Source organism: Elephantulus edwardii, unplaced genomic scaffold (assembly GCF_000299155.1).
Source record: "Elephantulus edwardii isolate Elephantulus edwardi_28Jun2011 unplaced genomic scaffold, EleEdw1.0 scaffold00189, whole genome shotgun sequence".
NCBI lineage: Eukaryota > Metazoa > Chordata > Mammalia > Macroscelidea > Macroscelididae > Elephantulus > Elephantulus edwardii.
Window position 1 is genome coordinate 4770140 of NW_006399939.1, and position 16112 is coordinate 4786251.

General features: G+C 47.4%; 1 pseudogene; it reads left to right on the forward strand.

Annotated features, from left to right (window-relative positions):
• The first annotated feature begins 593 nt into the window (after positions 1-593).
• The window catches only part of LOC102871425, a 41888-nt pseudogene continuing 26369 nt past the window's right edge, over positions 594-16112 (forward strand).

Here is a 16112-nt window from a genome sequence, read left to right on the forward strand (position 1 = left end):
GCCTGCCCTATGGCAGAAATTGAGGAGAGTTGTTGCTATGTGCTGTCAAGTCGATGGCAATTCAGCAATCTTAAGAACAACCGCTCTGGACCCTGCCTTGTCCTGAGCCAACCGCCCCTTCTGTGGCACACCTGACCCCATTGCCGCAGTCCCTGTGTCAATCCACTTCAGCCTGAGATATCTTCTCCTGACCTGACTCTCTATCCTAGGAGAGAATAGGACACCTTGAAGGAAATGCTCACTGTGTATGTGCCTGCCAGGACTTATCCCACTGGATCTTGATTACCGCCAAGTGAAGTGAGTGTTAGCAACCTCAGAACTGAAGGAACCGAGAGGGTGAGTCACTTCCTTGGGGTCACACAGATATGAAGCAGCAGAAATGGGAGCTGAGGATTTGAAGCCCTTCTCGCACCATCCCACCACCACCAGCACCACCAAGCAGCCGTCACAGGAAGAAGAGGGGAAATTCCAGTGTCTTCAAGGCTGAAGCCAGCACAAAGCTGTGGCTTTATTTCAGGGACTGGAGCTGGGGGGCATTTTCCCTGTCCCCACCCTGACACCCTGCTGAACCTTGAACTGCTAAATTGAGCGAGATGCGCCAGGGCAAAAGGTGAAGGCAGCCACTCACAGCCCACAGGGCTGGGGAAATGAACTAATTAGGCCCTTTCAGTGGTGCCGGCCCACAGCTGGATGGCCCCAGCTGGTTCTAGGTGGACAGAGTCCTCCCCAGGCCTGAGTTCAGAGGGTCAGCCCTGCGCCAGGAGCAGGTCGCTGTGTCCCTGTCTCTCGATTCCTGGGACTCCCAGGTGACAGAGCCAGAAAGTCAATCAGCACCGCCCTTGCACGACGGAGCACCGCTCCTCATCCTGTTCTCTGGGGATACAAGGTCAGCATGGGTCTGTGGCTCCCAAGCAGTGTCCTACAGCACATGCCCAACGGTGCCCTCGTTTTATCTTGTGAGTTAAAGTTACTGGCTTGGACTGTGAGCTCTGGCATGGGGAGAGTGAGGGAATGAACGAGCCAGTCCCATTCACCATCAGCTTCCCGCAAGCAGCAGGCCCTGGTGCCACATTGTGTATTCAATAAATATCGACAAATTAAGTTAAGACATGAACAGTGCAAATCCCTGAGGTATTGATCAGTCTTTTTGGCCAGCGTGAGAGGATTGGATTGAATTTGGGTTTGCTGTGGTGGGATTCATTAAACCCACAGTCAATGTTTGTTCACTGCCCAGAGTAGCAGGAAGTCAAGGCTTCAAAGAGCCACTGGGAGCCACAGTGCAGGGAGCAAGATCTTGTGCTCATAATGAATAATGTATGAGGCAGCTAACTAGAAGGGTGGTGGTTCGAATCCCGCAGCCTCTCCATAGGAGAAGTCTCCACTAGTAAGGATTTACAGTCCTGGAAACCTAATGAAGGGTCTCTGTGTGAGACCCATGCAATAACAGTGGGGTTTTATATTTAAGAAGCCCTGGTGATCTAGAATGTGTTAAGTATTGGGCAACTGGTTGGAAGATCAGTGGTTCAAATCCACCAGCCACCCTGTGGGAGAAACATGGGCAGTCTCCTCCAGGACAGAATTACAGCCCAGCAAGTTGGACTTGACTCAACGACAGTAAAGTTGGTTATGGGGTATGATGTGTGTAATAGGAAATCAAGTAAGTCTTTTCCAAAGCAGTGGTGTTAGAGAACATCCCAAAAAGAGGGGCAAGGTTGACCAGCTGGAGAAAGCAATGGCTATCTACCGTGACATTACATACAGGGTCTAGGACACAGGGACTTGGTTGCCATGCAAGAATGTCTGGTCAGGGGCAAACTCCCAAACTCACTGCCTTCAAGTAGCTCCCAACTCCTAACAGTCCTGCAAGACAGAGTAGAACTTCCCCATAGATTTTCCAAGGTTTTTAAAGGATTGCCTCATCATTCTCCTGATGGATTTGAACTGTCAACCTTTTGATTAGCAGTCCGACATGTAACCTGCTAGGCTACCGTGGCTCCTTCTACATAGCTCAAGCAACAATAAAATGTGCATAGGAGCCCTGTCCAGCTGCCTTTGCTACTGGTCCTTGACATGGAGCTCCTAGAAAATCAGGGAAGCACTGATATAATTACCAGGAAGAGAGGACTGTGCCCCAGACCAGGGCTGGGTCCTGGGTAAATAGAGGAAAATAGATCCATACCCAGCTCTCCCGTAACTTCTAGTGTGTGAGATTTATGTCAACCACTCACACAATACACACTGGATACAAATGAGTAGGGGCTCTGGAAGAGAGACACTGTGGGTGCATCACTGAAGGAGATGACCCTGTCCACGGTAGAAAGGATTTCTGGACTAGCTGATGTCTGAACATCTCACATTTGACAAGTGCTCGGCCTTGGCTAAACTCAACAAATGGAAGCAGGTTCTGTGTTACCAGGAACTTACTTCCCCTGGGCCAGAACCCTGCAAAGTAGGCGCCCTGATGACACTGAGAATCAGAGGTGTGAAGTCACTTGTTCCAGGGCCCTATTGGGAGCGTAGGGTAGAGCTGGGATTTAAACCCAAGCACGGCCAGCTCTCCTTCAGAACTCACAGTCCCTGTTTGGAGAAAAGTGAGAGGGGTGGGACGTTGCTCTGTCAGTTTTCATGATGGAAGAGAGATGATGGGAGGCATCAACACATTTTAATTCTTAAGCCAAGCAATGGATAGGGCAGTACCTAGCAAAGGTCAATCATAAGGTGACCGTCCAAGTGTGAGGGTCCAGAAGGAGCCTTCAAGAGAAAATGACTCAGTTAAGATTCCCGTTGTCTTTTGGAAACACTTTCTATTTTTATTGGAGACTCTTGTAAAGGAGATCGATATAAAAACACAAGTTTGAGGGGAGCTCTGGTGGCCTAGTGGCAAGAAGCTGCACTGCAATCCCAGAAGTACGCAGTTTGAATCCACCACATGCTCTGCTGGAGAAGGAGGAGGGGTAATCTCCTCCTGTACCAGTCAGATCCGATTTGACGGTACACACACAAAATAACAACAAAATTCTTTTTAAAACCCCCACCAAACCCGTTTGTTGTTAATACGTTGCCGCAAACGACGGCTATAGTCGTCCGGCACATGTTTCTAAGCACGGTCGTCAATTTAAAAGTGTGCGGCAATGTGTTAACTGCCGTCAAGTTGACTGTCTCATGGCAGCCTGTGTGCAGCGGGACAAAATACTGTCCGGTCCTGTACCGTCTTCATGAGCATTGAGAGAGTCTGCTGCCACCGCCGCCACGGATCTCACTCAAATCCTTCATCGTCGAGGCTCGTCTTCTGGCATCCAGGGACCAACAGCCTGCTGTAATCCACAGGGTTTCCTTGGCTACTCTTCAGAAGCGCATCACCAGGCCTTTCCTCCTAGTCTGAGTCTGGAAGCTCTGATGAAACTGGCCCATCGCAAGTGATCTTGCTGTTACTCGAAGTACCCACAGCGTCACTTCTCGTATCAGAACAAGCCCCAAGCCGTCACCCTGCAGACCTGGCCCCGCTTCTCCCATAAAGGAAAGCCAACCGGATGGGGGAGCGTGCCGGGTTCATGAAGGAGGGGGAGTTTTAACAAGCACCGTCGTGCTGTTGGGCAGAATAAGCACACCACCCAGTTGAGGAGACGGGATGAGCATGTCTGAAAAGTGTAATCATAGCAAAAGTTGAGCAAAGAGCGAGAAGAGAGACTGGTACTCCTCATGTTGGAAAAAAGGAGAGGTCCAACCTGCTGAACTCTGAGACTGGGGTCACCACTAGCTATGGGGGGGGGGTTGGGGTAGGGGTGGAGCAAGGTTTCCCAGGGAAGGAAGGACGTTGCGAGGTCTTAGAAGACGGGGGAAATTTGATTAGACAGGGTTGGGGGACTGGGGCCACATCCTGTTGGTTTCTGTCATCCTTGAAACAAATCCCTTTGGCTTGTAACACAGCCTTCTTTAGTTCTCCTAAGAATAATTTTTTTTAAAATTCTTATTCAGGGAGAAAAGAATCCAATTTGACCAAGAGACAGGAAGGAAGGGTAGGCAGAGGCTGCCCTTTACCACCTCATCGAGGGCCAAAAGGCGCTGGCTGTGCCACAAACAACATGTCTGGACAATGATGAACGTGAATAAGGAGGCGACCCTTGGCTGACAAGGGAAAGATTCTTTCCATTTGCCTAATGTTGTTTGTCCAGGAGGCCTGGTCTTGCAAAAAAGAAATGCCAAAACTTGCCAAAAAAAAAAAAAAAAAGGAAGAGGGAATGGGAGTTTTTTTTTCTTGCTAGGACAGCTTGAGAAGCCTAGCACATGAGTGATGTGATACTCATGGGATTTCTTCTTTCTCCCCCTACAACGTTTAAAATACTGAGAAACAAACAAAAACAAAATGAAGGCAGAAAATATCAATAGAATGGATTTATTCTACAGGACCAGATGCAAGTCCTAAGAATCTAAAGCCAGAACTACCAGAGAGGATAAACAAACAAAAGCAAAGGTCTGAGGTCGAAGGACTGGGCCCCTTCTAACAGGCAGGGTGAGGGAGGAAGAACCAAGAAATCCAAGAAGAGCGACCAGTGAGTTAGGGGGAAACCAGGGAGAGAACAAGGTTTGTGATAAACAGCATGTTGTAAACCCTACAACAACTACCAGAAAGAAAAACAGTAGCATAGGTAATCCAGTACTAAAGAAGGAAGATTAAGAAAAGATAACTGCTCAATCAAACTTGCTGTACAGAGGTAACTCGTGGTTGCTGTGATGCTAAACACTGTGACACTGATGTGTCAAACGTGATGTGGTCACCCATGGTGGACGGTGTCTGGTAGAGCTTCCCACTTAAAACAAGATTGGAAGCAGGAGTGGCATCCACTTCTGAAATGGCTTGCCTCTGGAAACTCTATGAACAGTGCTCAGGCCTTCTGTTCATAGGGTCGCTATGAATCATCTACGACTCGACCACACCTAACAACAACAAATTTTATTGTTGTAAAAAAATAAGTGTAATACATTTGTCAATTCCAAGTTTTTAGGTATACAATTTATTAAATGTATGACATTTATCTTGAGTAAACATGAGTCACATTTCCCCATAAACAAAAACTGGCTGTTTCCTAAATATTTGTGGGACTCTTCGTCACACCGAGTGGTGGGATAATTACTCCAAGAGTGGCTATAAAAGTGGCTGGTGTCCTCTACCCTTCCCTGGACTCCAGCGCCCAGGTCACCAGGCCATAGCATGTTGCTTTGCCTTCACTAAAGACCATTCATTAGCTCAAGCTCTCCTCTCAACTCCCTTTAGCAGGTGAGACCAAGTTGAAAGACCTGGTAGACTCTCCCTCCACACCAAGACCATGGTGGGCGCTGGGCGAGGGACGGGAGCCACCCAGCCTGGCCGCCTGCCTGTCCCTTCCCTGCAGCCACCAGCTTCAAGCAGGCAGACAGAGTGCCATTTAAGTCAAACTCTCGCATATCAGTTTTGATTTCAACTGGAATCGCCTCCCTCGGCTGGATTTCAAAAGACAGCGTTACTAATGAGAAACACACAAGTTCTTGAAATGAAGTTAACTTCTTAAAAAAAAAAAGCCTTTTCTTTGGATCTGTTGATATATATTAGAACCACATTGTCTGAGAAAAAAAAAAGGGGGGGGGATGCCGTTTCGCTTCTGAACAGAAATTCGGGAGTCCTTGTGCCTTGGAGGCGGATGTCACTGCCTATCATATCTCTCAAACCTGGAGCATCTTTGTGTTTTGTGTTTGTTTTGTTTTTTTTCAGGACACTGGGAATTAGCAACATTAATTTAAAACTAAAAAGAGTCGGGTTGAGAGTGTCTGAAAAAAATCAGTAGAAATGAACAGTTAGGAGATTTTAGAGACTCATAGGAACATTTTTTTAAAAAGAAGCTGGGAATGAAGACTACAGTGGAGCTGTGGGTGTAAGGGCCGATTAGGGTTCGAATCTGCCTGATCGCCTTCTATTTCCCAGCTCTGGGCACTGGGACACCCTCCAGACCTCACTTTTCCCTAGTTCCTCTCATTTTCCCCAGAGCTCTGACCAGATCTCGCATAATAGGTTCCTGTGAGGATCAGACAGCTGATGAGAAAGGGCCCCGTCTGTATGAGGAAAACATTCGTTGGTCAGAAAGTAGTCCTTGTATTGGGGCATCACTATAATCTGGGCTCTGCTCTTCCAGACTTGTTTCTCTGAGCACCTATCTGTGTGTGTGGAACCTGTTCTATCTAGAACCCACAGTTGTTGTTGTTAATGCCGTCAAGTTGAGTACAACTTATAAGGACCCTAAGAACAGCAGATCTGAACCATGTCCTATCCTGCACCATCCCTGTCGTCTCTGCCATGCTTGAGCCCATTACTGCAGTCACTGTGCCAACCTATCTTGTTGATGATCTTCCTCTTTCACTGATCCCTCCCACCTTTCCAAGCATGATGTCCCTTTATAAGGAACAGTCTCTCCCAGTGACATGCCCAAAATATACGAGACCATCCTTGCCTCCAAGGAGCACTCTCCTTTACAGGGACAGTAGAAGGCCAGGTCACTTGTTCTTTTTCTTGAACACAACTTAATAAGGCATCACAGGAGCCTGAAGCGGAGAGGCTGTTCTAGACTACTCCAGGTGCCAGTTCTTGCAAGGACCTTCGTCAAGATTAGCCACCTGCCAGCTCCTCTCTAGAAAGGCAGTATGGAGGGCAAGCCAACCTGGAAGTCAGGAGATCCACTCCAGCACACTCCCGGGCAGTGCCTTCTCTTTCTGGGCCTCAGTTTACCCATCGGTGCCCTCAGAGTTGGGTGGGATGATTTCCAAAGTCCCTTCCTGGACCAACAGATCTCCAGCCTGTGCCATGCTGAGAATTGCATTTGGTCTGGGAAAGATTTTCAGCTGTCCAAGGAGGAGACATCCCACCCATTTTGTCCCAGGTCTCAAAGCCAGCTCACTACCTCTTCCCAGCACAGCCAGACACCTTGAGACCCTGGTGCAGGCGGGTAGGGTGGAGTTCCTACCCAGTGGGGCTCTCGGAAGATGAAGGAAGCATTCGCTGCACCTCAGCCATTGGCACAGAATCAAATTCCTCAAAGGGACTTCAGTACCAGCAGTCCCAACACACTGCAAGGAGCTCTCCCCTTCAGAGGGACCGGAGGCCACCATAACAAGCATGGGTGGGAGAAGAGGTCAGGGTCTCAACACCATCCAGGACTTGCATGGGGCTCCAAGGGGCTTCAATCCGTCCCTCTAACTTCCCCGGACTTTAGTTCTAAGCGACTGGACCTTTGCGCTGTTGCCAAGGTGGTCCAAGGACAAACGTTTGTCCTCCCTCCGTGTGACCACTCATGCTTTGCTCATAGCTGTCAGAACTTCTCTCTTTATCTTGAAGCAAGAGAGGATGCAGAGGGGTGCAGAGCACTGAGGCTTTTTCCTCCAAGACGACTAATCTGTTCACAGCCTTATTCCCTTCTCAGCTAAGTAGCCTGTGCCCTTAATCTCTCTGAGCCTTAGTGACTGATGAAATAGAGATGCCTACTTGACCAGGCTTTCGTAAGGACGTGCCCTGTGATTGGCCCTCTCTGAAGTGGGCGGAAAGGGCTGTTCGATGTCTATTGTAGATTCTTCGCAAGTCTGAGAATGGTCTAGGGTGAAGGCAGAGAATGAAATAGGAATTGCCCCCAGAAACCCTCCCCAGCATGCCCATCTTGGCTGATGCTCCTATACCTTGGGCTAGCCCCAGCCTATGACGTCTCTGGAATTAGCTAGAATCTTCCATGCCCAGCTGAGCTCCAGAGGCAGGCAGGGAGGAGGTAGTGAAACCTTTGCAAAGGGAGAGGAAGGTTGCAAACCACAGAGCTTCATCGGAGCTGGATCAGCTAGCCCCAGGAGCTCACAGCTGTCCCATCGCAGGCAGCATCCTCGGAGTCAGGGGTCTGTGGGGTCGGCAGCCCCCGGGAGGGCTAAGTCAGCTGAGCCTGCTCTGGCCGCCTCCTCAGCAGCTGGCCCAGCCTGGCCTCTTGTGCATCTGGGAAGAACTTGCTTTCAGCCAAAGCCAGACCCTGACCCAACAGGCCCCAAACCCCTTCAGTCACCTTGAGCAAGGAATGTTTTTTTCATTAAAGCCCTGCTCCTCTGCTCTGCTCCCCAGGCCCCCGAAGAGGCCCCCAAGCCTGAGCTTCCTCTCCTTGCCTCTGCGACTTCATAATATCCCCAGGCAGCTGCAGGGGGACAGTGGTGATCTCAACCAGCAGCCATGCTCTGCAGCCCCCGCCGCCCACCCCGACCCCTCGGCGGACGAGCTGCTCTCCTTCCCTTCGCCCACGGCAGAGACAGTACTGAAGCCCCTCAGAGACTAGACTGCAGCAGCTGCCTCATGGGCCAGGCAGCCACTTAGAAATGGCTGATTGTATTAACCTTGTCCCCATTAGACAGATGAGGAAACTGAGGTGCCTTGTTCTGACTCTCTCTCCTCAGGCAGATCCTTCTCAATGGTCCTGAGTTTGCTGGGCACCTCCATGGTTCCTCCTGGAGGTCCCCGAGCTGCCATGACGACCTCCGCTCTCTCCACCAGCTGTTCCTCAGCTGTGCTGACCCAGCGTTTCCCCCGCCTCTGCTCGCCACCTCTGCCTTCCCCTTGCTGCCTGCAGAAATGCTGACTTTGGTCAAGAATAGAAACTTTACATCGGAGGAAATGGACGGGCCTGTGACCTCAGGAGTCAGGAGGGAACATGTTTTATTTTTTAAAACAATGTTCTTTTTAAAGGAGAAACAGTATTTTCTTCAGAGTCATTCAGATCTTGGTTCAAAGTGGCTCTGTCATTTACCGACCATCTGACTGCTGGCAAGTCCCCATCTTCACTGAGTTGAATGGACCCATAGCTGACCCTCTGGAACGTTTTCAGAGGCAGTTAATTGCACAAGAGGAGATTGCCCATCCTTCTCCCGCAGAGCAGCTGGTGGATTTGAACCATGTGCCTTTGGGATTGCAGCTCAGCCTCTTGCCACTAGGCTACCAATGGTAGCTGAGTGGTAAGAAATTGTCCTTTCAACAGAGAGGTATAAAGTCTGGATCCACCAGAGGTTCCACGAGAGGAAGATGGACAGTCTCCTCCCATGGGATTTACTGCATCTGAAAACCCACTGGAGGGTCAGCTAGGGGTCAGTTCCAACTTGACAGTACATAATAACAACCATCTATGTTCAAGGTGAAGAATATTGAATAGACCATGGGCAGCCAAAAGAATGAGCAAAGCTGCCTTGGAAGAAGTCCCGTTGGAGTTCTCCGTAGGGGCAAAGATGGTGAGACTTTGCCTCACATACTTTGGGCATGTTTCCACGAAGGTTCAGTTCCTGTCAGTGAAAGAGAGGAGGACCCCCAGTGAGATGGACTCACACGGTGACTGCAAGGACGGGCTTGAACACTGCAAAGATGTGAGGCTGGGCCAGGACTGGGCAGGGTTTCATTCTATCATCTGTAGGGTTGCTATGAGCTGGAATCCACTTGACAGGACCTAACATCAATGTTCAAGGCTTTGAAGGAGAAACAAGTGAGACCCCTAAGTGCTCAGAAATTACAGTTTCAATGATAAAGAAGAAATAGGTGAGAACAATGAAGAGGACATTTTGGAAGCTCTTGATATTTACTATGAAATTATTATCAATTACATTAATGTGTCTCAAATTCCCTTCCCATCATATCAGGAATGGCAGAGAGGTAGCAACTCATGGTGGTTTAGAACTACACTGTCTGAGACAGTAGTCACCAGCCGTACGTGGCTGTCCAAATGTACAATGATTAAACAAAATCAAGAATTCTGTTCCTCACTTGAACTAGTCCCATATAAGTGGCCTATCAATGACTAGTGTCTCTAGGATCATAGAAAGCAAGTAAGCTTCCTGGCAGCCAAGGCAAAAAGGGTAAGTGGTAGATAGTTCAGTTCTAATTGTCTAATAACCAGATGAATTCGTGAGCTTGTTTTTACCCAACATATGAGAAATGAAGAAATCTCCTATGTATGTGCACCAATCTCACCTAATGGGCTTTGCCCAGAACTCCTTTTAAGTGAATTTCTAAGTTTCTTAGCATCTATACATAACCTGAAAGATCTCTGGTAGTTTAGTGGATAAAGAACTGTGCTGCCAGCCCAAATGTGCATGGTTCAAACCCACCAGCTTCATGGGAGAAAGATGGGAAATGTTCTCTTGTGAAATTTATTGCCTATAAAAACCCACTGGAGGGTCAGCTATGAGAGGGTTCTGCCTCAATGACAGAAACATGCACAACTCAAGCTGCAACTCCCCTCCGACTAGGATGTGGTTTTGAACCCTTTATTCTCTGCCTCAAAATGTGTTGATCAGCTCCTACCCTAGAGTGTCCCCAGTTAACCTCTTATATATTTCTGACAGGCCCTGGCCCCTCCCTGGCCCCTCCCTGTCCCAACCCACTGGGTACTTCAGCTATATCAGAACCTGGAGCCCATCGGTGCCTAGTACAGGAATCTTAGTAGCCTCCCAGAGACCTTTTCTTGTCACGGGATCTCTGATGCTGCCCATTTCACAGTCAGAGGACAGATACTTCTTACCCTCAGCACAGCGTAGAAGGCATTACTGGATCGGTCAGAGATGGCAAGGGTACTCATGACAGCATCTCCAGATTCGGGGTGCTGGGCCCACCCCTGGGCCTTGCTCATGCTTTCTGCCTGGGGGCGTGGACCAGACTGCAGGCTGGTGGTGGAGAGGAGACCCAGGATGTGGCTGCTAATGCCATCCCACCCAGCTCCTCGGGCACGTCTGCAGTCTGCGTGTCTCACCCCAACAGCGTCTTCTCCCTGATGTCACACACCCGGGCCTGGCAGCTCAGCAAGCCAGCAATGGAACTGGGATCGAGAAGCCTGTGATGTGGCAAAGCCAAGTCTGCAGAGACCTTCTGCAGGAATGGCTGGGCCCAGGGCCAATCCAAGGTGAGACTATAGCACAGAGTGACGCACGGTCAGCCAGATGTCTGCCCACTGGGCGAACATTCCGTCTGGACCTCGGTCATCCCTGCCATGTGTCTCAATGGCTACAACTAATCTTTGCTGTTACTTAAGATTAGACAAGAAGAGGTTCTGGCCTTGAATTGCACCCATTTGGAATGGGAACTGTTTTGTTTTGTTTGGGGTTTTTTCCCTTTTTTTTTTTTGACACGGGAACTCTTAAGGTTCAAAAACCTACCAGGCTCAAAACCAGAAAGTTATGATGAGTCTATGAGCTGAATAACTGATTTGGTTCAACGTCCCTAAAAAGATTTGCACTGAATAAAACCACAGAATTTGGTTTAACTCAATGTCAACACGCAAGTGGAAGAGATGAAGGGTGAGAGCATGCTGAAGCTTTGTTGTGTGCCTGGCGCGCTGAAACCCTGTCATGTGCCTGGTGTGCTGAAGCCCTGCTGTATCCCTGCTGTGTGCCTGGCATGCTGTAGCCCTGTTGAAGCCCTGCTGTGTGCCCAGCGTGCTGAAGCCCTGCTGTGTGTGTGCCCGGCACGCTGAAGCCCTGCGGTGTGCCCGCCACGTATCCTTCACAAGCAGAATCTCATTTCCTCCTGCTGATTCAACCACACTCTACGGCCGCACTTTTCAGCTCAGAAGGATGAAAGGCCCTTAGAACTGTAGTCTGTGTTTGAATTTGGATCTATCAGTCTGCACCATTTCTACCAATTATGCTAAAAGGTAAAATGCTTCCTGAGCTGGAAGTTCACAAACAGAAGTCAGGGGGTCTAAGGGCTATAGGATAATTGATCAGATTCTGTTCCTGGGCACCAGGTTGAGGTCAGCCTCCCAGAGCCTTTCAGACAACAGCCCAATGCAAATCTTCACCAAAAAAGCAAACCCTGGGGGGAAAGGAGAAGAAAAGAAAACCAGGGAGGATACTAAGAGGGAGCTCAAGACCCACTAACAGAACGCTCTGTCCACAGCTGGGGCTGCTCCCAAAAGTTTCTCTCCACTCACAACACCTGCTGATACAACCTTATCTGCTGGTCGGTATCATACAGATGATACAACCTTATTTGAAGATGACTTGAAGTCCTAACTGTGTATCAAAGACCACATACCTTCAGTATGGATTACATCTCAACATCAAGAAGACGAAACTCCTCAACACTGAACCAATAAACAACATCATGAAAAAATGGAGAAAAGACTGAAGCTGCCAAGGACATCATTGCACTTGGTCTGCAGTCAGCACTAGTAGAAGGAGCAATCTGGTCTGGAAAACAATGTATTCGAATTTTGTAAATAAACTAGTATAATTTTTTTAAAAAAGGAAGGAAGGGAGGGAGGGAGGGAGGGAGGGAAAGGCAGCAAGAAAGCAAGAGAAAGAAAGCAAGAAAGCAAGGGAAAGAAAGCCAGAAAGCCAGAAAGAGCAAGCAAATAGCATAACGCATCGGACAGATCTACTGCCAATGACCTCTTTAAAGTTCTGGAGGGCAAGGATGTCAGTTTAAAAACTGAAGTACACCTGATCCAAACTGTGGAATCTTCAATTGCTTCCTATGCATGTGAAAATCGGGTAACGACTGATGAAGACCAAAGGGAACCTGATGCCTTTGAATGACAATGTTGGTGAAGAATACAAACTATACTACCATGGACTCCTTAGAGGCAAAAATAGCACAGTTGTCCTTGTAAAAGGATGTCATGCTTAGAAAAGTAGAGGGTTAGTAAAAGAGAAGACCTCAGTGAGACAGATTGCCATAGAGACCGTAACAATGTGCTTGAGCACAGTGGACATAATACTGCTGCTACAGGACTGAGCTTGTGATCCGCTGTACACAGAACCACTGAGTTGGAATTGACTTGACTTGACTTGACTCTACCCTACAACAACCAGCACCACTCATGTAAGTAGTGCCCACCTACGGTACCAGCAGTTGGGAGATCAGGAGACATATTGCACCAGGCAAGTCTGCTGTCAGGGACGTCTCCAAATTATTGAGAAGCAATGATGTCAGCTTGAATACTAAGGGGTGCCTGATTCAGGCCATAAGCTTTTCAATCATTTGCTATGCATCTTACAGCTAGATAATAAATAAAGATGACAGAAGAATTGGTGCCTTTGAGCTGTGGTGTTGGAGAAGAGTACTGAATATCCCATGGACTACAAAAAGAATACCTTTTAGAGAAGGTGTAGCTGGAGTGCTCCGTGGAGGCAAAGATGACAAAAAATCTCACATTCTTGGGGCATGTTGCTAGAAAAGGTTATTCCTTGGAGAGGAACATCATGCTTAAATAGGTGGAGGGTCAGCGAAAAGAGAGAAAGCCCTCCAACCAGATGAATTGACACAGTAACTGCAGCAATGAGTTTGAGCGTGTCAGAAATGATGAGGATGCCACAGGATAGGACAGAGCTCAGATCTGTGGTTCACAGGGTGGGTACGAATCATAATTACTCAACAAGAACAATCCAGTGTCTGACATCTCCACTCCTTATGGCCAACCACTCCAAACACAAAAGTCCTTCCAGATTTCTTTGAGAAGGTGGTCCTACTCCATCCGCTGTCGTTATCTGATGGTTTCCAAGGCTAAACATCTTTATAATAGAAAATTGTCCATCTTTCTCCCACTGAGCTGCTGGTGGATTGGAACTATCTACCCTTCAGTTAGCAGCCCTGTACCCTTACACGAAGCAAGGATGGCGGAGCTTTGTCTCGCATACTTTGGGCATGTTGCTAAGAGAGGCTGTTCCTTGGAGAAGGACTCCATGCTTGGAAAGATGGAAGGACTGTGAAGAGGAGGAAGATCGTCAGCCATGTGGAACGACACAGGGACTCCAGCAATATGCCCGAGTGTGTCAGAGGTGGTAAGGCTGGCACAGGGTAGGACAGGGTTCAGATTTATTGGTCATAGGGTTGCTATGAGTTGTACTCAACTTGATGCCAAATCATAATCATAATCATAATCATAGTAATACCCTTACACATTCCTCCACCAGGGCTATTTTGGGTAAAAATAAAGAGGGTATAATGAACTTCCATATACCTTCTCTTGGCAACAGTATCCCAATTTTTTCCAACTCTCAAGTCAATAGCTTTAAAAAATGGAGATTTAAAAAAATGAAGATATATCTTACATGTGGTAAAGTGTACTTATCTTATGTGTTAAACTTAATTATTTTTACATACATTTACACCCCTGTAGCCACCTCTAGATCTAGATAACAGATATCATTATAAACCTTCCAGGAAACCTTTACACTGGCTCTAAATCAACTCCTTCCAATCCCAGTGGTGACAACAATCTAACTCCATCACTAAGGTTCTCGTGCTTCTAGGCCATGTAGCAGCAGAGGGGATTCCAAGCCTCAACCTGAACACGTGAATCGGCCCTGGCCAATCAGAGCATCCCATTCTGCTAAGCCTAGTGATTGGTTCAGGAGTCCAAGGGAGGCCGGTTGGCAGCTGGACTGCTGACCTAAGGTGCTAGTTCCTGTGGTCCCTCTGGAAAGATGGAGCCTGCACCCTTTGCAATGTCAGAGGCTCCAAGTGGAGCCTGGGTATTAAGTCAGTACCACACATGACAAGGCTGAGGAATGGAGAGAAGTAGAGACTTGGGGATTTTGTTTCTGCCCTTGGATCAAGCCATAGCCACATGAACCGATAAAATCTCTTTCCTCAAAACTATTTTACCAAAGCATTGATTGAGCATGCCCATACTGAAAACAAAAACTTGTAACAGATATCAAATAAGAATGTAATCATGCTCACCCTTTAAAAACAGTACCAGCTTGAAACTTCTTTCCTTAGAAGTGTCGTTAGGTGTCTTAGTGCCAGTTCAGACTCATACACACAATGAAACAATGTCCCATCCCCACATCATCCTCACAAGAGCTGTTGCTGGTCGCTACAGTCAGTATCAATATCTTTTTCTGGGGGTTTCTCTCTTTTTTTTCCTGACACTCTGTTTTACCAAGTATGTTGCCAGTTACTCACTGCTTCTTCCGGCTGATAGTCCAGTGCATGTGAGATGAGACTTGCAAAGCATTTTTTGCCTCATAGGAGCATTCTAGTTGCCCTTCTTCTAAGACAGATTTGTCTATTCCTCTGGAAGTCCATGCTGTGGTCGTTATTCTTTGTCAACAGGTTCTAGGATAAAGAAATAAAGGTCTTACAGTGCTCTTCACAATTCTTACCACGAACCAGCTCTGACACTCTCACCCTCATTGAGCTGTTCCTCTCTGCCACGGGACCTTTGCATAGACTGGAGGGTTTTTTCCCCTTGAAAACTCTTATAGAATTTTTACATACGGAGCTGGCCTCCACCCCATCTCTTGACTTCCTCAGGAAGCTTTCCCAGGCTTCCTTGTTAAGATCCATTCTGTAAATTCTAATATCTCTCCTTTCCAATGCAAAGGATCAAATTTACATGTTGTACTCCTAACCTAAAGGTCAGTAGTGCAAATTCACCCATTGCTCATCAGGAGAAAGGGAAGCAGTCTCCTCCTAGTAATATTTACAGCCTCAGAAACCTCAATCAGTGGACTTAGGTCTGACTGGTTGTAGAAGGAGAGGGGCAGAGTATTAAAAACCAGTTACTTTCCAATGGAATACTACACAACACACAGGACCAATGATTTTGTAAATTATTACCTAACTTGGGAGGGACTAGAGAGCATTATGCTGAGTGAACTAACTCAGTCCCACAAGGACAAATACTATATAAAACCATAATTGTAGAATGAGTATGAGGATTGGGGAGGGGGGTAGGAGAGGGTGGAAGCAGAGGGATGAGGATGTGTGCAGGAGGTAGGGGGATTAATCATGGAGTTGTACAATTTGATGGAGGGGGTAAGGAAAATTGGAAGAATCTGATCTGGAAAACAATATATTCAAATATTGTAAATAAACTAATATAATAATAATAATAATTTAAAAAAACAATTTAAGCCACCCAAGCAGATATATGCACACCCAATGTTTATCATGACTTTGTTCACAATAGCAAAGAGAAACAACCCACTTGCCCATCAACAAATTAATAGCTAGAGAAGCTGTGGTATAGTCACAGAATGGAATACTATGCTACATTGAAAAACAAAGAACTCATTAAATTTACAAAATGGGTGACCCTAGAGAACATTATGTTGAGTGAAACCTCTCAGTC